The sequence below is a fragment of the Alosa sapidissima genome, chromosome 21 (genome assembly GCF_018492685.1).
Source record: "Alosa sapidissima isolate fAloSap1 chromosome 21, fAloSap1.pri, whole genome shotgun sequence".
Taxonomy (NCBI): Eukaryota; Metazoa; Chordata; class Actinopteri; order Clupeiformes; family Clupeidae; genus Alosa; species Alosa sapidissima.
Window position 1 is genome coordinate 12,891,428 of NC_055977.1, and position 14,482 is coordinate 12,905,909.

Below are 14,482 nucleotides of genomic sequence, written 5' to 3' on the forward strand. Positions count from 1 at the left end.
ACGTTTAGGGAGGTGCGCCACTGGATTAGGTGGTGTCGAGGGAAGGCAGGAGACAGCAGTTCCATACAAACATATAATTTATTTAGTCCATGAACAAGCAGGCAGAACCAGGAAGCACAATTAAAAGTCCAAACATGAAATCCAGGGATCTTCAGTAGACAAACAAACATGTACCGTGCCGTTAAACTAGGCGCCAGGAACCATGGGCGTAGATTTAGGGTGGGACGCTAAGGACTAGTCCTAATCAAAATTTTTAAGATGACAAAATTGTCCCCACCAATATTTTAGCGAACTTATTTGTTCTGCTGATCATTCCGACAGTCAGCACGACAATACAAGAAACGTCAGGGTTATGTGACACGCAGGCTACACGCATGGAGAATGCCAATGCACAGGCTACTTTGCAGTGGCAGTCAAGCGAGCAGGTGTGTCAACGACAACGGTAAGTTACCAGGGCTGTCTGCCAATACATACCCCATAAAAGGCCAAAGTAAAACATTTTGATATTGAATTTGACTGACAGAGCTTTCAATTCGGCAGCCGTGGCCTAGGCTACTGGTTAACGCTTCGGACTTGTAACCGGAGGGTTGCCGATTCGAACCCCGACCCCTCACTGCTACCCATGCGCTGCTGTTGTTGCAGGTAGCTCACTGCGCCGGGATTAGTGTGTGCTTCACCTCACTGTGTGCTGAGTGTTTCACTAATTCACGGATTGGGATAAATGCAGAGATTAAAATATACTTATACTTACAATTAACCACATTATAATCAATAGGCCAAAATCATAATTGTGTATCTGTGCCGAATTTCGTAATTCAAGTCCAGTGTAAAACTGAATAAGAAAATCATAAGGCTGTATATCTTGAACTTCCATTATGTGAGAAACTTGACTTGCCTTAATATCTCCAACCTCAAGTATGCAGCTAATAAGGAAATATAATTGTTATTTAATTAAACAAGGTGAACTTCTCCCCACTGTGCAATGCAGAAAAGGATGCTACAAGGAAGGGAATTCAAACACACTCAACACCTTACCATCTATTGATGTCATTGTGGTTCATTGAGATATCTGACATTTTTTCTGTTAATTGGCTTGGATACAAAAGGACTTTGTTGCCCTTGTCGGTGTCCTTATGTGAACTTGCACAGGTAACCTTGCTCATCTTTACTTGCGTACGACTTCACACCAGTGCTTCAGGGCAGCCGTGGCCTACTGGTTAGCGCTTCGGACTTGTGACCGGAGGGTTGCCGGTTCAAACCCCGATCAGTAGGCACGGCTGAAGTGCCCTTGAGCAAGTGCCCTTAACCCCTCACTGCTCCCTGAGCGCCGCTGTTGTTGCAGGCAGCTTACTGCGCCGTGATTAGTGGGTACCTCACTGTGTGCTGAGTGTGTTTCACTAATTCACAGATTGGGATAAATGCAGAGACCAAATTTCCCTCACGGGATCAAAAGAGTATTTATACTGCAGACCAGAGCTGATGCTTAAGCAAAGGTCGTCACTGAAAAGCTGTGAATGTCGTTGAACACAGCTGTTCTCACATTAGCTGATTGCGATAAACATAAACCATTGTTGCCTAATTACCAATTATTCATCAAGTAGTAACTTTTTTTTAGTGTTTTTCACATAGTATTTTGCAGTATTTTTAAAATACAAAAATACACACCAAAAAAGTATTTTGATACAAAATACAGAGCCATTTCCTTCAACCCAATAAAATAAAAATTACAAAATACTATTTTGTATTTAGAATACATATTACATGTTTCAGAAATCTTGACATGTCTAAGTTTTGGGTTGCAATATACAGGTAGTGGGCTCTCTGTTCATTTTAATGAGTAGGCCTAAGCCTAAAGTTACAGCATTTCTATCACAATTGACCAGACTTTGACCTTTGGTCTGCTTTTAACAAAATTCTGGCTATGATTGTTCCTTGTATTACATCATGAGCCATCACTGTGCCTATTGCATTCTACTGTTGTTAGCCTTAAGCCTAGCTCACAGTCATTATGTTGTACCACATCACCCTCCATTAGAAGTGCAATGAGCTGCATTGAGCATAATAAACTGCATTTAGAATTCCAAATTCATATTTCTAGATATTTTGGTGAAAGTAACTCAAAAGTAATACAACAGTAGTGTAATGCCTTACAATTCAGATACATATTATAATGTAACAAATTATTTTGAAATGACAGTAATGAGTAATACATAATACGATTTTGAAGTAACTTGCCCAACACTGATGACAACCATCACTTTCTATGTATGTCTGTGTTTGTGTTTGTGTGTGTGTGTGTGTGTGTGTGTGTGTGTGTGTGTGTGTGTGTGTGTGGAGGGTCAATCAAATTCTATGATTGCCACTGATGTGAATGATCTCACAAATCACACAAACCAAATCCAGGATCCATGATCTCTGGCCAAATCCATGATCTCTGGCCCTGGATCTCTGGCGCTGGATCTCTGGCACTCCCATGTGTCCTCCTGTTTCTCCTGCGTCTCCAGTAGAGATGCACGGTTCGCGGTTACAGCCGCGGACTCCGCGGTTAAACCGCGGATCGGGCGGATGACGTGAAGAAATATAATATTTTAATTAAATTCGGGGCGGGTGGCGGTTGAACCAATCAAACGTATCACCCATATACATTAAAACAACCTGCGGATGGCGGGCGGGTGCGGTTTTGAAAATTGGTCAAAAAACGTTGGTGCGGATGGATGATAAGTTTTGCTATGCGGTTACGGTTGAAATAATAGCCCATCTGCGCATCTCTAGTCTCCAGTGTTTTGTGTGTCTCTCCCGTGTGAAATAAGCCTGCCATTAAATAGGCTAGGCAATTACCCAATTAGGTCTGGGCTAAACCCAGGTCTGGGCTAAACATACATAGGGAATGCGGGGGTGGTGGTGGTCTATACCATTAACCCAATCACAGTTAAAATTTCCCAGTAAAGACACATACATACTGTACACCTACATATACAAGACATAAACAGCAATAAAACAAACTGAGTGCAGGTGAGTGTGTTTGGCTGCAGTCCATGAAGGTGTGGCACAAGGCAGTTTTTCAAATGTTTGTCGTAGGGGAAAAGGAGAGGACTCCTTTTTCACACCTCTGCTCCAGGACCCTGGATTTTTTCCAGCAGAAAGTGGACACTATCTACCGGTAGCTACAGTCTCCTGGGCTCTCCCCCTGCCCCAAACTGCCCCAAAAGGATTCTCACCATTCAGCTGCCTGCTCACCTCAGTGCTGCCTATCCGCCTTCTCTCCACTGGATGCAGACCAAGTAAAAAAACTGGTCACCTCAGCAAAGACTTTAACCAGCAGTCTTGACCAAATGCGCCCCACCCTGGTCAAGGCCTGTCTTCCCATCCTCCTCAGCACTGAGACCCACCTCATCAAAATCACTAATGACCTCCTGCTTGCTGCTGACAATGGTCTCATCACCATCCTCATCCTCTCGACCTTTCTGCAGCTTTTAATATAGTTTCCTCAATCATGCCTTCATCACCTCCCGTCTGGACTACTGCAATGGTGTCCTGTCTGGACTGCCCACCAAGGCCCTTAGCAGACTCCAGTAGAACTCAGCTGCCAGGGATCTAACCCACACAAAGCCCTGGCAGCATATCACTCCCATCCTCCAACAGCTCCACTGGCTGCCAGTCACGCATCACCTACTAGATCCTCCTGCTCAATTACAAATCTCACCATGGACTCTCACCACAATACCTCACAGATCTCCTCCACCCCTACACTCCCATTCCCTGCAAGGACCTGCTGGCCACCCCCCACACCAGACTCCACGTCCGCTCTGCCCCATCCCTGCCCATGTTCAAAAAGCACCTCAAAACATTTCTTTTCACTAAGTCCTTTGACTCCTAACCCCCCCCCCCCCCCCTTAATTTGTTAAGCGACCTTGGATACCATGAAAGGTGCTATATAAGTCCAAGTTATTATTATTATTATCCTGGCAGAAATGTGAAGGTGGGTCTGATTTTATTTTAAGACAGAGTTTACTATGAATTGGTTATTGGCACTCAGAGTGACCAGGTATCACAGAATCGGAGAATGTGGGAGAAAACACATCTGACCCTGGGCCCACAGACACCTTAGCTCATTAGATGAATGTCCAGTTACCTGAATAAATAATATTCACTGTGTATTCTAGAATAGGGGTTTGGCCTAACTGCCCCAGAACAATTTTGCACTTTTCATGATTATAGTGTCAGCATTTTCACTACATTGGTACTGATACAGCGCCCCCCACAATTATACAGTGCCCTGACCTCTAATGGTAAAGTTGAGTTGAGTTTTGCACACAAAATATCTCTTAGTTTTGTCCTATAACATTGATTATTATTACTGATTGATTAATCAGCCTCGATCTGTCAGGTACTTTTGTTTATCCGTCCAAACTGACAACTTTCTATAATGAAAAAGAAACCATCGTTACACCATAAGTTCCAGAGCAGCAGGACAGAGAGGGTTGAAGCGGAGCGGAGGATCTTTGATATTAACCGTTTCAAGAGAGTTGCATAGTTCCCACAAGGCTTCCGTTTTAACATTCCATATGTTATCTCAATGAAGCGGAAGTAGATTGGGAACAAAATAGAACGTTCAAGCATTGTTTTTGTTTTTATTGTTGAAAGGGCAGTCAGCCCTCATACCCTGTTCTGTTCCTCATCTGCAGGGACAAGGCTCTGCTAGAAGAGCCCTTGTGTCACTATTGGAGAAGTGCCCAAATGTCAGCAATAGGACTTGTGGATCTGCTATCATGGATACACGTAGGCCACATAGCTACAGTAGAAATAGTACTATCGTACAGTCACTAGGGGGCATCTGAACACCATGATGGAAATCTACACTGTATTTTCCATTCCATTTCAGTACTATTTAAACTTTTTATTGACTGGCAGCGAGCTATAACTGAGGGATTTTGAAGTGTTGGCATAATTAGTCACCCTTTTGGGCATTGTCCCATTTAGCCCCCATATTGGCTATGTTAGCCTTGCTCTTAAAGTGCTCTCAGTAGCTCATACAAAGCGGCCTTACAATCTTTCACCCCCTTACACACACACACACACATACACACACACATACACACACACATGCGCGCACACACACACACACACACACACACTGTTACGGGCGGTCGGACACCAGCCATAGCATAAAGGGGATGAACGCACACAGTTTGGCTCTATGTTTATTTAACAGAATGGGCAAAAGTAAAGTTTATTGTCCACAAAGGAATACGAAGTGGAATGGATTCTACTGCCGGGTGGACAGCTATAGGCCCGCAGGTCAGGTCTCTCAAGGCATGGAAAGCATGGCTGTGCTTCTTCTTACAAATCTCTCCATCTCTGTGTGTGCTCCCACAGGAGCGGCCCCAGAATCCTTTTATTTCACAGGTAGGCCTAGCTCAGGTGTGACTCACCTGTAATTAGGCCAGAGGAAAAAGAGATGGAGCAATCAACAGGGGTTGTCAACAATATGTGTATTAGGGACGGACACCAAAGCTTGGACACTGACACACACACATACACACACTCACATGCACACAAGCTGTCCACATTGACAAGATTCCCTGAGTTGGAGTGGCATAAGGCCCTTTCACACTGGCAAAATCGCCGCGATTTTATGTACCAGAATCGCGGAACGACTGTCCCTTTCACATAGACCGAGGCGGAACAAATTTACTACCAAGCCCCCTAGACATTTTGCCGAGTTTTTTCATTCCGCCACCAGTGTGAATGGGTCAAGGCGGAAAAGGGAATCTGGGCGGGCATTTCAATGCTATGTCCAGCCCACCACAGGAGATTGCAAATAAATCTAACTGATCAAAAGCAGCAATAGCAGAGACAGCACATTATGTCAATCTAAATCACAAAGTCTCCTGTCATTCAATGCCTGCTAGAGTTGACTGTAGCTTGGAATGCAATCCATAATAGGTTATCCTAAAATCCAGCGATAAAACAATTGCATGAACTCATGAGCGTCTGTCTGCCCTATATGTATATACTCTGATTGTAATGCTTACAGATATCTAGGCGATATTTGTCAGTGTTGTATAAAGTACTAGAAAGCAATACTTGAGTAAAAGTACAAGTATCGTACTAGAAAAAGACTTTGGTAGAAGTGAAAGTTACCTTTTAGAATATTACTTAGGTAAAAGTCTTAAAGTATCTGATATATACTGTTCTTAAGTATCAAAAGTAATTTTCTGATATTTAATGTACTTAAGTATTTGAAGTAATAGTAAAAAGTAAAAAGCAAGCGGTTTTATTTTGAACTTTTATTATGAACTTTATTTTGTTCTCTTATTATGTTCTTCTTTGTTTTCTTATAGTAAAGCATAAAGTATAGCCTATTCAGGGTTCCCATATCTTCTTAATCTCACTCATCAAATCAAAATCACATTCTTTTCTAGGACTTTTCAGGCACAATTCTCTTAAGTTCAAAGAACAAAAAGCATATGTTTAGAGTTGACATCAAAGAAAAAAACAGAAACAGAAATGTCACTTTTGTATAAACTTCAGGTAAAAATGAAAAATAAATAACTTATTTCTTAAAAAAAAAAAAAAAAAAAAAAAAAAAAAGACCTGCTGGTAGGGAGAACATTTTGGTCATGTGGTATGAGCATTTCTAGGGCTTACTCCCCAGGTCGCCATCTCACTCACACACACACACACACACACACACACACACACACACACACACACACAGAGGCCACCTATGTCCAGCAGCTACTAATAAATGCCAGTCATTAGTTGAGACTGAAAAGGTGTCTGTTCATCTTCAAAAGAAGCTGGTTTTCAAAGTTGCCAGAATTCAGTGCCCGGGAGTTTCAGGCCCAAGACCGGCCCACGTTTTTCATAGTGGTGGAAATTGGATAAATTCAGCTCTTACTATCCTGTAGTTTTTATTAGTACCATGGTTCAACAAATGTGTAAAGGTTATATAATAATTCACTTCAACTGAGAAGTTAACAAAAAATATTCCACTATTCCACAAGTTAACAAAAACAGAAAGAAAGATAGAAAGAAAGAAAGAAAGCCTTTGAAATGTAGCCTATCCCACGCTTTCACAAAATGTTTAGGCTACATGTTTTTTGCATGGGTAGGCTATATTGTTGTTTGGTGATTTAGCCTACTCCTTTACTACACCCTCTTCTGAGCAAACAATATAGGTTTATCATGTGGTAATTGCTCTTTCTTACATTAAATAACTTTAATTTATCCTCTCTACTTGTCCCTGTAGTCATGGCCTCCTCATCACTAATTTCGGGCTCATCATTTTCAGTGGTCGACTGGTTGATCTGCTGCTCAGTCTCTCCTGGCCTCTTCTCCATCCTTCCTGACGCTTGTGTCTACTGTAGGGCCGGCTCGGCTATCCGTATCTGAGAAAACTTTTTGGAAAAGACGGGCTATATGGACCCAACCAACTCTTTTTGGGAGGGGAGAACTCCCTCACGTACACTGTAGGCTACAACTCATGCAGAGGCATTGCATTGGTGTCATGCACAGAATGCTGAACGTGTCCTACTTTAAGAAAAAAGATAGACTAACGTGACAAATTACAATATTTTTTTCATCGACCGGCCCAAAAGTGAAGCGGGAATTCTCCCGATTCCCCACCCCAGGCCTGATTCAGTCTTACTCTTCTTGGACTAAAGACAAGTCCTGCGATGCTAAATAGCCTTTCACAGGGGCTTCACATTTCTTGCAAATACGGCCACAGGTGTATGACGTTATCTTCACCACTACCCTGTTCACCGAGTTCACCACTATCGTCGGGGTGGTCGTCTATGATAACGGGAGGTCCTCCAGTAGATGCTCGTGCTCATGGCGGTTTCAGTTGTGCGTCCTCCTCCTTTAGCAACAAACAAGCGCTGAAATAGAGCGCGCAGCGTGCGGAGCGTGCGTAATGCAATCTAGGAGCAGTGATTCGCCAAACCTCACTTATTGCAGTCGCACACATTTCTTCTAATTTTATGTTTTAGTAACGAGTAACGAAGATGCTTAGTGGAAATATAACGGAGTAAAAGTATACATTTTATCTAGGAAATGTAGTGGAGTAAAAGTGAAAGTTGACATAAATTTAAATAGCGAAGTAAAGTACAGATACATGAAATTTCTACTTAAGTACAATACAATACAAGTACAATAACGAAGTATTTGTACTCCGTTACATTACAACACTGATATTTGTAACATTTATTTTGTATTTGGCCTGTTATAAAATCATGTAGACTTACTGAACAATTTAAACACATTAGGAACCGCAAAGTTGGAGACATGCATAAAGACATTGCTGCAAATTTAAAACCGGATTACTCTGGAATGGCTAACTGTGCAGGGGGATGCTTTACACCTTTATGCTTGGTAAGGTCTGCTGTTTATTCTGATAGATGGTTTGTCATGTGTTGAGGGAAAGTTCGCAAAGTATTCCACCAAGATGAATGGGTAGGGAGACGGGCGCAAAAAATATGATTAAATTAAAGTTACTAACCTAACAATAGTCAAACCTAATCAACTTATTACACAACTTTCCACTTTCATTTGAAGTCACTCAGAATAATCAGGTTTTAAAGAATTGTGGGAGAAAGACATCTGACCTACATAGGGGTGACAGAGATATTTTCAAAGTGAGGGGAACCAAATTGTGAACAAAAACCCATGCTGTCTCTCTGATTTTGTTTTGTTTTATTTCGCATGCCGCCTGTCCACGACTTGATGCCATTAGCAGTAGGCCTAGTCTAGGCGAGCCTACCGTGCGTGCTGGCATAGTCCTTTTACGTAACCCACTGCTTGTGTGTGCATGCCGGCCTGTGTATGTGTTATTATGACCGCCGCGCAGCGAAGCGGCGGTCATATAGGTTTAGTCATTTTTTTTTTTTTTTTTTTCGCATGTCCCAATTTCTGTCAAGGATTCCCGGGACACTGAAAGACCGGGGTAGACGAAACTTGGTGGGCATGTAACACCATATGGATAGCATGGAACCATCGTTTTTCGTTTTGATCTGTAGCCCCCCCCTGCTGGACTGCACCCTCCCCTCCCCCCCCGAAAGGAGGGTAGGGCAGACACAGTTTTCTGTGAATATCTCGATAACCGTAAGGTTTAGGAGGACCATTTTTTTTTAATGTTGATCTCAAGGGGCCATGTCAACCCATTCCATAACCACTCATTACATGTATAGCACCACCTAGTTAAACACAAAAAAGTAAAAATGAGGTGTTGTAATCGCAGGTATCTGTGACCTAACATAGTCAAAACTGCACACAATTGGAAGTGTAGGATCATTATGACACCCTCTGAATGCACGCCAAGTTTCGTGGATTTCCGTTCATGGGGGGCCACACAATAAATTAATTTATGTTACTATACACCAACTGGCCTGTAGGTGGCCGGAGACAGTTTTCTGTGAATATCTCGAGAACTGTAGGGCCTAGGAGGTCCACCTTTTTTTGGTATGTTGGTGTTAAGGGGGCATGTCAACCCATCCCATTACCACTTATTTCATGTATAGCGCCACCTAGTTAAAAATTAAAAAGCAAAAAATGAGGTGTTTTCATCACAATATCTCTGGCTGACATGGTCAAAACTGCACGAAATTGAAAGTGTAGGATCATTATGACACCCTCCGAATGCATGCTAAGTTTTGTGAACTTTCGTTCATGGGGGGCCTTACAATAAAATAATTTATGTGTACATTTAGTGACCGTACACCAACAAGGATTCCCGGGACACTGAAAAACCGGGGTACACGAAACTTGGTGGGCATGTAACCCCACATGGATAGCATGGAACCATCGTTTTTTTTTTTATCTGTAGCCCCCCCGCTGTACTGGACTGGAGGAGGGTAGGGCAGACACAGTTTTCTGTGAATATCTTGAGAACCGTAGGGCCTAGGATGACCAATTTCTTTCGTATATTTGCCTCCAGGAGTCATGTTAACCCATTCCATGTGCACACATGTGCATAAACAGATACACACGCACACACATACATTCACAGTAATCATACGTATGACACATACTCACACAGTAGACATATGTACGCATGCATGCACATGCACAAACACACATATGCAGGCAAACACACAAGCACGCATACACACACACACACACACACACACACACACACACACCCACACACATAAACATAAACATAAACATGTACACGCACACATGCACACAATTCAAGAATTTCTCAGAATTATGAACAGGCAAGATGGGGGTGGGGTTGTATAAAATGAATTTTACATGTGAAATCTATGAACTAATCATGTTTTGGTACTTGTTGTCTAGCAGATACCAGTGAGAATTGAGTGTGCATAATGCAATTCAGTGAGACAGTTAGAATCATATAGGCCTTTCAGCGTGATTTATTTTTGTGGAAAAAATGTGCTGGACTGGGCGCCGGTCATATTTTGTACCGCTCTGCGGTACATCTAGTTTGTATTGGTGTAATTGGCGTTGTGTTTAGTTTGTTGTTTATTTCTTTGTTATTTTGTCCATTATGTCTTACCAGTGGCAAGTCTCGTCTAGTTGCATGGGCATGTGTCTGTATTTGTCACAAAATCTGCTGTAAGTGGTTAAGGCGCTTTTGGGTTTTTTGTTTCAGTTACAGTTGTGCATGGTGTGTTTACTATAGGGCAATTCCATGGAAAATTATGTTTTTTGTAACATCCATAACGCCAATAAAATGTGATGGTATGGTATGATGTGAATGATTACATGAAATTTGAGCATTTGCTATTTTTGGCTGAAGAATGTACATGAGATAAAATGCACAAATAAATTAATGTTATCATGCACATCATACAAATGCCAAGGCATTTCACTGGCGTTATGGATGTGACAAAAAGTCAATTTTCCGTGGAATTGCCCTATACGCTTTTCTATTTACATCTTCGTTTCACTGCCCCTCAGACGGTGAAGGCGTCTGTTGGCTCCTTACGACCTAGACCTGTTTCTTGAACCATTGGTGTGATATTGTGTCTGTGTTTCATTGTTTCCTTTTGTTACAGAAGTTGGGGTCTTTCCGCAGGGAGGCTTGTCACCTGGTGGTGGGTGTCCTATTTTGCATGTGTGTTTCACTGTGTGTATTCCCAGTGTAGCATTCACCTGGGTGGTTGTGGTGTATCCAGAGTTCCACGTGTGGTCCTGCTGACCCCAGTCCAGATAGCCTGCCTCCCCTGGGTAAGCCCCACTCCATGTATTTAATTTTTTGTTCTGTCCTGTTCATGGGATTATCCATAATATGAAATGTTCTTTATTGTCAAAATAAAATGATTGTATTGTAGCGATCTCACCCTCAGACAAGAATCAACTTTAGCCAGGACGGCCATTTATTGGAACAGGAAAACTCATACGTTCACAGACAACTAGGACAGAGCAACAACGGGGTAGTCTCAGCCGCACATGCAACACAATAAGGGTTTACCACACACATCAACACGGGGATAAGCACATGAGGTACAACCAAAGAGACTAACACGCTAACAAATACACAACATGGTATACTACAACTACAACTATTATAATCGACATTACACCTTATAGCATTCACTCGCACTGCATTCTGGAAGACACTCATTCAACGTTAGACATGTACATCCACCGACGCTACAGTATTTTCTAAATGCCATTCTCTTTGGGTTGATGTGTCGTTGAAATACAATAAAGACAATTATTTATTGATTTATAGAATTGCATCTCTGTCTCATAATTGCAACGAACCTGTGTGTCTGTAAATCTGATAACTAGGAAGTGTGTTCCCAGGCTGCATTTGAGCACACCACCTTACTATTTAATTCTTGGGGGACCCTAACCTAGCGTTCATGGGCTTCGGAAAAACCTTTCTCCGAGTGAAAACATCATCATTCCGCGTCATTCACGTCACTTAATGTGTGAGTCAGAGGTCGGAAACTGGGGCTAGATTTTGCTAACAGAGTTGCCCAGTTAGGGGCTCGTCATCACTTTTGTCGTCACGTTGTAGTTCGTTTGTAGTCCATGTGGCCTTTCATGTCCAACAGTTTTAATGTGAACTTGGGAATTTGCCCTTTTTATCACTTGAAAGCTGCATATCTTTCTTTCACGAGCATCTTACACTATATTTTAAGCAGATACAGTTGTTTGTTTAGGATTAGTGAGTGTATGTTTTAACCTTTGTTGTGGCATCCGTGTTTGTCACACATTCTGATGGCAAAGCATGAACATTTGCTGTCGGAAAAACAAAGTAGCCATGGGGGCGGTCCTTGTCATTCCGAGGTGCTCTGAATGCACCATAACTCCTCCAGGTGGCATAGTCGACAAGTAAAACCTCAAACTCTACCCCCGCCCCGCTACATTTTGACGTAGTGTCGGCAGGATTTGCATAAGAACAGAGACGGGTATTCTATTTTTGTGTTTGTTTTGCTGTAAATCTTGTCGGTCCAGTTTTTTGTATGTATGTGTGTTCATAACTGAATAATTGGTTTTCAGAGACAAAACAGCATCCAGTAGCAGGAAAAACCCACAAGGAACTGTGGTCCCAGTCAAACATTTGGTCTCCGATCACCTGCTGTGAGTTGGGTGTGTGTGTGTATTTGGTCAATTTGCTCTTAATTGGTACTAGATTCGTGGTGAGTAGCTACAATGGATGTGGAAATGCAACAGCTTAGGGACATGGTAGCTCAGCTAAGATCTGACAAAGAGATAAGAATATAACTAATCCCCCAGGGGAACCCCTTAGATCTGTTCAACCTAATATACAGACTGAGCGATTGGTGTTCATTCCACGAGAGAAAAAGTGTCCAATGTTTCGAGGTAGCTTGGGCATAGGCATAGACGAATGGATAGAGGAGGCTCAGGCTTGCATGCAGGCTCGTCACTTGTCCCCTGCAGATCAGGCATTGTTTCTGTTTGATCACTTGGAGGGTGAAACCAAAGAAGGGATCAGGTATCGACCTAGGGCAGAAAAGGAGGATCCAGATAAAATTGTCAAAATATTGCAGGAGTTATATGGTTGCCCACAGTCTTACGTAGCCCTACAAGAGGCCTTTTTCTCAAGAAAGCAGCAGGAGGGGGAATCTCTTCTAGAGTTTTCTATTGCCTTGATGAATTCTATGGAGAAAGTGAAAAGCCGTGCACCCCAAGCAGGGATGGATTACTGCACGGGCCTACCGGGCCCAGGCCCAGGGGCCCAAGTGGTCAGGGTGCCCTGAAGCCCAAGCCTTTGCATGGAATCATTGCCTCAGTATCAACAAATCAGGATGTAGGCTATGAATCTGATTTAATTTAGTATTGGCCATCCCTAAAATGCACCAGAATACAGGAAATCACATCAAACAAATTATTATTTTTCTGGGGGAGGACCCCCAAACCCCCCCTCCCACATATATAACAATTAGTGGGGGGCCCTTAATACATCTGGGCCCAGGGGCCTGAAAGTTCATAATCCGCCCATGACCCCAAGGTATTTTTAATGCAGAAGTCTTACTACGTGACCAGTTTGTGGAGCATGTTTGTGACGGGGCTCTTCGTCGAGAGCTAAAACAAATGCTTCGTAGCCCAACCAACTGCTACCCTGATTGATGTCCGTAAAGAGGCCACCAGGTGGGAACGGGAGGGAGCAACAGAAGCACCAAGGGCTCGTAGTTTCTCACTCCCATCTGGTGGTGAAGGGTCATTTGGGCTTTCAGGGGCGTCTTGTGCAGTAACTAGTGACATTAGGAGTGGGAGGTCACCAAGGTCTGAGTTAGAGGAGCTGAAGGATATGTTAAAACAACAACAGAGTCAAATAAACCAGCTTACTCGTAGTATGGCGGCATTACAGGAGCCTCTCAGGCGTAACCGCTACCCCCGTGATGGAGCTGTCGTTTGCAGACTGTCATGACCCCCTGTGCCCCTTCAGGCCTCTCCTTGTCAGTGCACGGGCAGGTAGGGCCTGATTAGGTCAATTAGGAATTGTGTACACCTGCATCAGGGTGTGCTTATATATAAGGAGTTCTCCTCTCTTCCCCTTTAGGCACTTTTCCTCTCTCTTGCAGGCACCATTTTGACTTTCTCTCTGCACTGGCACTTTACTCTTTCTCTCCTCTCTCTCTAATCTTTCTGTCTTCTTTTGTCTACCATTTAGTCATCTTACATACTGATGCTGACATTGCATTCATACATACATGCACACCAACACTCATCTTCCCCCTAGACACATTATGGTTGGTATTACTATTGTTGCTTAATCTTAATAAATTCTAAATTGGAACTTTGTTGTCCGTTATCCTTTATGTTGCGGTCAGTAAACGAGCTGGCCGTAACACAGACGATGTCAACAACCAGGTCATTATGTGAGGGAGTGTGACGGCGAGAGGGTTATTGGTCAGCTACAAGCTGTCCCAAACATTGCTACGCCGCCGTCTGACCTTAGGCCATTTAAATCAGTGGACATGCTTTTTCCTGACTTGCTGTATAATCTATTACCATGGATGTTGCATTTGATGTT